General features: G+C 35.6%; 1 long non-coding RNA gene across 1 annotated transcript in view; it reads left to right on the forward strand.

Annotated features, from left to right (window-relative positions):
* Nucleotides 1-5,300, forward strand: part of LOC107710730 (uncharacterized) — a 56,374-nt gene extending 51,074 nt beyond the window's left edge. Inside the window, exons 2-3 of the long non-coding RNA XR_001636629.1 lie at nucleotides 4,844-4,939; nucleotides 5,058-5,300. This is a non-coding gene — a long non-coding RNA (uncharacterized LOC107710730). The remainder of the gene's footprint in view (nucleotides 1-4,843; nucleotides 4,940-5,057) is intronic.
* The last annotated feature ends 1,888 nt before the right edge of the window (nucleotides 5,301-7,188 follow it).

Below are 7,188 nucleotides of genomic sequence, written 5' to 3' on the forward strand. Positions count from 1 at the left end.
GATGAATGATTCTGACTTACCACTGTTGTTTGATGAACTCGTGAAAAAACGGAGCGAGAGAAAAAAAGGAAAACCGCAATAGACGCAAATGGAAACGCGAATGACAAGCTAACCGACTAACGAATGCTAACGCGCTGCACTTGTGGTTTTAGAATAAAAGCGAACAATCAAGTTGATCAGATTAGTTTGATATATAATATCAGAAATAAGGTGGGAATTGAGTTATATTTTATCGCTTTAAACAACAGAGAGTGATAGTAAGATCAACAGAAAAGCAGAGCTACACGGAGCTACAATCACAAACCACTCTGCAGCACGACAGACAGGAGCAGTTCTGAACGGTTTGGGTCGTTCCCAGCGGAGCTCCATTTAACTCCATTAACTCCATGTGCTCCATTAACTGCATTTTACATTTAATTAGCCAAAACATCATATTCCTAGAACTGAATAAATCTCCCCATACTCCATTGTACAATTACCATATTGTCTAGCAAATGATGAACAAGGGTCACAGGGCTGTGATTCAAATGAAGTCCATTTACTGTAGATTGAGTGGTTCAAACTTTATCTTTGCTGTGTTTGTAAAACAGGCTGTTTTTCTGGCCCAGTTTGATGAGTCATTTGTTAATTGCATACTGGTGGGGGCACCAGCAGGACGGAATCCATGAGAGGATCTCTCAGCAGTACTTGTAGACCATGTGCAGGCATGTACCCGAGGACCTGTGCCTCACTGATCAAAAGTGATAACTGGCGGCAGGCCTCCAGGACAGACAGAACCTACTGTGACCCACCACAGATGAGTCATAGTGACCTGTGACCACTGCAGGAGGTGTTGTGAGCAAAGTTCAGCTGCTGCTGTAAGCCACAGGCCTGAGTTTTAGGAGGCGGAGTTGAGTCAGCGCTCCCAGACTGAGTGTGCTCTGGACATGTGTTTGTGTTGGCTGCATGCGAAAGGAAGTGGAATTTATCATATTTCTTCACATTTTTTATGGCTTTAATCTTGCCACTGGCCACTCTTAGAAAGAAGACAGGAAATTAGGCCGGGTCTAGTGATCGACCAGTAAGGGTTTTTCAATGGCTGATACTGATACATGATAGCTAAAGAGCAGGTTGACCAATAGCAGGGTCTAGTGATCGACCAGTAAGGGTAGTAAGGGTTTTTCAATGGCTGATACTGATACATGATAGCTAAAGAGCAGGTTGACCAATAGCCAATATAATGACAGTATAATATGTGACCCTGGACCACAAAACCAGTCTTAAGTCGATGGGGTATATTTGTAGCAATAGCCAAAAATACATTGTATGGGTCAAAATGATTGATTTTTCTTTTATGCCAAAAATCAGTAGGACATTAAGTAAAGATTGTGTTCCATGAAGATATTTTGTAAATTTCCTACTATAAATATATCAAAACTTCATTTTTGATTAGTAATATGCATTGCTAAGAACTACATTTGGACAACTTTAAAGGCGATTTTCTCAGTATTTAGATTTTTTTGCAACCTCAGATTACAGATTTTCAAATAGTTGTACCTAACAAACCATACATCAATGGGAAGCTTTTTTATTCCACTTTCAGATGATGTATAAATCTCAATTTCGAAAAAATTGACCCTTATGACCCTTATGGTCCAGGGTCACATATAGCAGCGACTACACAATACAATAGCAAAAATTTGCTGATGCTAAGTTAAATGTATTATAATATAATGTAACAATTTATTAGTTAAAATTCCAAAAACAGTGGAAAACAGGTAATGTTTATTATCCAAACACAATATTATCAGTAGATTTGGACTGACATAAGAGGGAGCTGCCAAATAGGTTAATCATAATAATCTCAAAATTGTGTAAATAATCATCATCTTATTATTATTATTATTATTATTATTGTAGTAACACTTTACAACAAGGTTCCATTTGTTAACAATCATTAACTACATTAATTAACATAAAATAACAATGAAAAATACTTCTAAAGCATTTATTAATCTTAGTTAATGTTGATTCCAACATTTACTAATACATGATTTCAATGAAAAGTTGTATATAGGACCTGAGCTAACACGGACTAACAAGGAAAAGTTGTGTTTTTATTTACTAACGTTAACAAAGATTAATAAATGCAGTAAAAATGCATTGCTCATTGTTAGTTAATGCATTATATATAGTTAAGGATCAAAAACAAAAAAGATCCGCACATGAAAAATCTGCCAAAAACACTTTATTATCCAGAGGCCACAAATAATGTGCAAAGTGCTAAAAGTGCAGAGTGTCTGTGTCTGACAAAGATATACGCTCTTCTAGTTTCTTTATTTATATATAGTTAACAAATGGAACCTTATTGTAAAGTGTTACCATTCATATTATTATTAGTAGTAATAGTAATAAAATTATAATTCTTATGTATTTATTTTTATTTATTTTAGAGAGGTTTAGATAATCTACTGTTCAAAGGTTTGGGGTCAGTGAGAATTTATTTTTTTCTTTCAAAAGACATCTCATAGACATAGGCTCACCAAGGCTTCATTTATTTTATCAAAAATACAGTAAAAACATTTTGGAATATTATTTAGAATGATAGTTTTCTATTTGAATATATTTAAAATGTAATTTATTCCTGTCATGCAAAGTTGAATTTTCAGGCGCCTTTACTTCAGTCATTCTAATATGATGGGTTTTTGTTTTTCTTTCTTTCTTTTTTTTTTACATTTCTTATTTTCATCGGTGTTAAAAAAAATTGTTGTGCACCTAATGTTTTTGTGGAAACTGTGATAAAATGGATTTTAGGATTATTTGATGAAGAGAAAGTTCAAAATAACAGCATTTAGTAGAAATAGCATTATAGCTGTATTTACACAATTTTTTTATCAGTTTTCTGCTGAATAAAAGTAGTAATTTCTTACAAAAGGTTTAGATGTAGATAGAACTGTCATGTCTATGTTGTTACAATCAGATCTTCCTCAGATGTCCAGGTATGTTTGCAGTGATCCCTGAGTGTGTGCAGCTTTAGTGTTCCTGCCTGGACTGTTGAACCAAAGCATCAAACAACATCACAGGCCCAGGTGCGGTGCTTCCAGGAGCCCGTAAATCCTGCCTGAGACCTTGTTGTGGAGATTAAAGCTTTCCAAACTTCTTCTGAGCTTCAGGAAACAATCAGATTAGCCGTTTTATGAACTCTTCTGTCAGTTCTTTCTCCATGACAAGGAATTAGGGAATAGATAGAGGAAAAGTGCCTTAGTGTCCGAATAGATGTGTCTTTGATGTGAGATTGTTGTTTTGAGCTTCAATTAGATTTTCTACTGTGTAACATGAATCCGATATCATAGAGATATTGAATTTATAAATATTCATACTAAAAGCCAAAAAAAAAATGCTTTTTCCTGATTGTATTGATAAAGTCCCCTTGCAGTCACCTTTTTATCCTTTACAACTCAACTTTGATAATCAAAATGACATATTTAAATGTTTTGCCTTAAAATGGCTTGAATATAACTCTAGTTATATTCAGTCTCCGCCTCATCTAAATCACACCAGCTCACTTTTACTTGAAGTAGTAAATGCTACGCAGTAGCAAACTGGCAATATTGAATTAGTTCAGCCATATACTGTATGTTTGAACCAGAAACTGATTCCGTAGATAAGGAAGAAAGAATTATACAGGGTCGTCTACAAGTTGATGTTTCAGAATGGCAATGCAGTTTATGTATTGCTCTCTACAACATTGGACACGTAACAGTAATATCATTAGCTTTTAGTCTGACTATGTTATCAGACAGCCAATATTGTGTTACTCATATTATACAAACCATGTTCCTATTCGCCATCTCAGAAAGCTGCCTTCTAAAAATGAACATCTTTAGGTAGAAATGCTTCACTAACCATATGAAAAGCCCCACACTGTACATCAGGATTGATTACATGTTTGTGAGAGTAGGAAACATGGGATGTTTCAAACTTCATTTTTAGAGACATTCTTTGGTACACTGCAGTTTCAAGGAGAAAATGCTCAGCAATGGTGTTGACTGATGAATTTGCACGTGGTTTGTCTTTAAGCATATTAAACACACCAGATAAACAACATTAAACCATGTAAACAATGTTAAAAACTTGATTTTCACCACAGGGGGTCTTTAACAATTCATCAATGCGCATTACTGTAAACAAAATTATAATGTTGATATACTTTGTATTACTAAATGGTAATTTTCAAATGTTCTGCAGTAAGAAAAAAAGTAGTTTGTATTTGAAAGAGTTGTTTGTTTGTCTGAATTCATGATGTTGGTCTCCACCATAAGTGTAGAGGAATCTGTCTGTGTTGAATGTTGGTCCTGCTGACTGTGCTGACCTTCAAGTAAATAGCTTTTTTGTATTCCTGTCGCCTGTTCCTCTGCTTTTGATAATGCTCCCCAGGAATTACTGACTTAAGGGTATCTGTTCCACAAATCCGGGGGAAAATGTAGCTCCCCATGATGGATTCTGAACTTCAAAAACCAGCATTGCAAAAATATATACCCCGGTATTTTTTTCAAAACCCATCTTAAATAAAAGTAACACATGGCTTCTTTCAAAGCTTAACGACCTGAGAAAGTTTGGGACAAAATAATTTTGATTATGGGTTTGAAAACTTACAAAATTTCAGTGTTTTTTTTCTAACACTTGCATGGAGATTTTCATCCATATTACTGAAGAAATCAGTGAAGAAAAAAAATAATGAAATAATAGCAAGTTTTGATGTTACGTATTAACAGTACATGCAGTGACAAATTACCAGTCAAAAATAATTGGCTGACCCAGTTGTTAGAGTAATTAGGTCAAGTAATTATTTTCCTCCTGGCAGGTAAAAGAAAAGACATGTGATTGTAGTGGATGGAGGGTCACAGATGGTCCTCAGAGCAGCAACTGAACGCATGACTGAGGAAAACTAGCTGATAAAGTAAATAACAGGAATTTTTCATTTAATTAAAAGACAAGGGCTGTTCGTAATCACCTCTCCACTCTCTCTCCCTCCTGTTCCTGTTCTATTCACTTTGCTTGCTGCGATGTACCCAAAGGTACAATTCATATGAGAAAGCCACTCCAGATCGGGCCCATTGCTACGGTAACCAGACACTCCTGCTGTCCCCTCTCATCCCTGCAAGCAGCGCTCCAATCAGAATCAGCCGAGGTGTTTAGGCCATCAGGTTTTTGGACGGAGAGCTCAGCCACACTGATTTGCCTGTGATGGAGGGTTGTGAAACAGAGCGCTCGGGCTAATCAGTTCACCAGGCCACCCCACTTCAGTCTCGCCTCTCACTTTGACCTGAAATGCAACTGAAATCAAAACATTGACTCGCTGTGATAAATTAAAGAGCTACTGTGTTTACACGCTTCTCAGGAGCATTTTGCTTCTTCTTTTTTTTTTATAAGGCTGATGTGTTTTTTGTGATTTTTGTGTATTTGCATTTATGTGCCACTGCCTCTAACTGATTGTTTCATAACTGGTTAGTGTGCAGTGCTGGAAATATCGATAGGGTTGCCAACTTCAGCACATTGTTAGTATTATTTATATACTATTATTGTGTTTATTCATATATTAAATTAGCTCTTTTTTCAGTTTTCATTTTAATTTTACTTTACATTTTAGTATTTTTGTCATTATTTGCATTTTATAAAGCATGCATTATTACTAGCATATTGGCTGTTTATTAGTATTAATAAAACACATATTAATGTCTTTTATTCTGCATGGTCATATTTTAGATCCCTTAATCCCCATACCTAGCAACTACCTTAGGAGTTGTTAATATTTAGCTAATAGTGAGAAATTTCTAAAAATATTTCTGTTTATTTTTAATTGAATTTTTTTCATTTATTTTTAAGTTTTAGTAATTTTACTACTTTTATTTTGTTTTATTTCAGCTCACAAAAATGATTTTTTTTTTTTTTTTTGGTTTAGTTAATAACATAACTAAAAATCATGGACAAAATCAGTTCTTTATATTTTTTGTCATTTGATATTTAAGCAATTAGTGGCAGGTGACCACACTGTAAACAAAAAACGAAATGTGCATGTGATCCTGATTACTGTATTGTGGTGTAGATTTCCCTGTTCAGAAATTGTTGGTATTTTGAGTGAATTTGATTCAAGCATTGATAGTCGTTCATAATGTGATGTATTATGCAGTGCTGCAATACTTCAATATAAACGGATTCCTTATCAAAATTTCATATTTTACAGGCAATACATCTTACTTTTAGTATTAAATGAAAATAATATGCACGTACCTTTTGGAGATACGTGTGCTAACTGTCCTGTGCGAGCTGTCATGAAAGAACTCACACCTCTGTCATGCCTGCATGAAATACTCTGTTTACATTGTTTTTCCTCTTCATCGTATAGTGGCTACAGATTAGAAGAAAAGACATTGTGTGTAGTGTTGATAAAACTTAGGGAAGTGGGGAACAAACTTTGTGCACTTATTAAATTAGGCTTCAAGTGCAACTTATCACACAACGTTCTTAATTTAATGTCGCATCCAGACTTTACCAGAAGTCTGTTGCTTAGAAGGCTGTTTTTCACTCAACATACAATTCCCAAGGTTGCCGGTGCGGCACTGAGAAATAATGAAGAGATGTTGTCCATTGTGGCAGGTGAATGGTTTTTCAATCAAGCACAGAAAAGCAGCCCCCACACAGAAAGCCAATCATGTAATGAATCTATGAAATCAGCATCTTTTGAAAAGAGACAGCATTTGCTTTAGCTTTCATTCAGTCTGAAGGGGAGATTGTTTAGAGACGGCTCAGCTCTGCGTGGGTTGCTTGGCTTTATTTGTTCTGATGCAGTGAGAGGCGTCTAAAGACAAAGGTCTGTGACCGTTTCATTGCTCAGCCTTGTCCTATGACTCCCAGACACTGAGGTATGTGCTGTCTTGTTACTGTGCAGAAATTCACCAAGGTCACTTTATATGAGTTGACATTACACTCTTCTTCTCATCTGCCTCGTCACTCCTTCAGAAACATCAAGGGCGCTAGGAACTTCACGCGAAAATAAAGAGCAGTAGTTTCAATCACATCAGCTTCAGGAGCCAATAAAGCTTGAGATGCTGCCATGAACTTTGCTCTTTGGTTTTCAAAGGAAAGTCTTACAACTTGCAAGGCTTTATTGCATTTTTTCCACTTTAGATATCTATATAGGCCGTAATG

This window comes from Sinocyclocheilus rhinocerous, unplaced genomic scaffold (assembly GCF_001515625.1).
Source record: "Sinocyclocheilus rhinocerous isolate Xijiao unplaced genomic scaffold, SAMN03320098_v1.1 scaffold597, whole genome shotgun sequence".
Taxonomy (NCBI): domain Eukaryota; kingdom Metazoa; phylum Chordata; class Actinopteri; order Cypriniformes; family Cyprinidae; genus Sinocyclocheilus; species Sinocyclocheilus rhinocerous.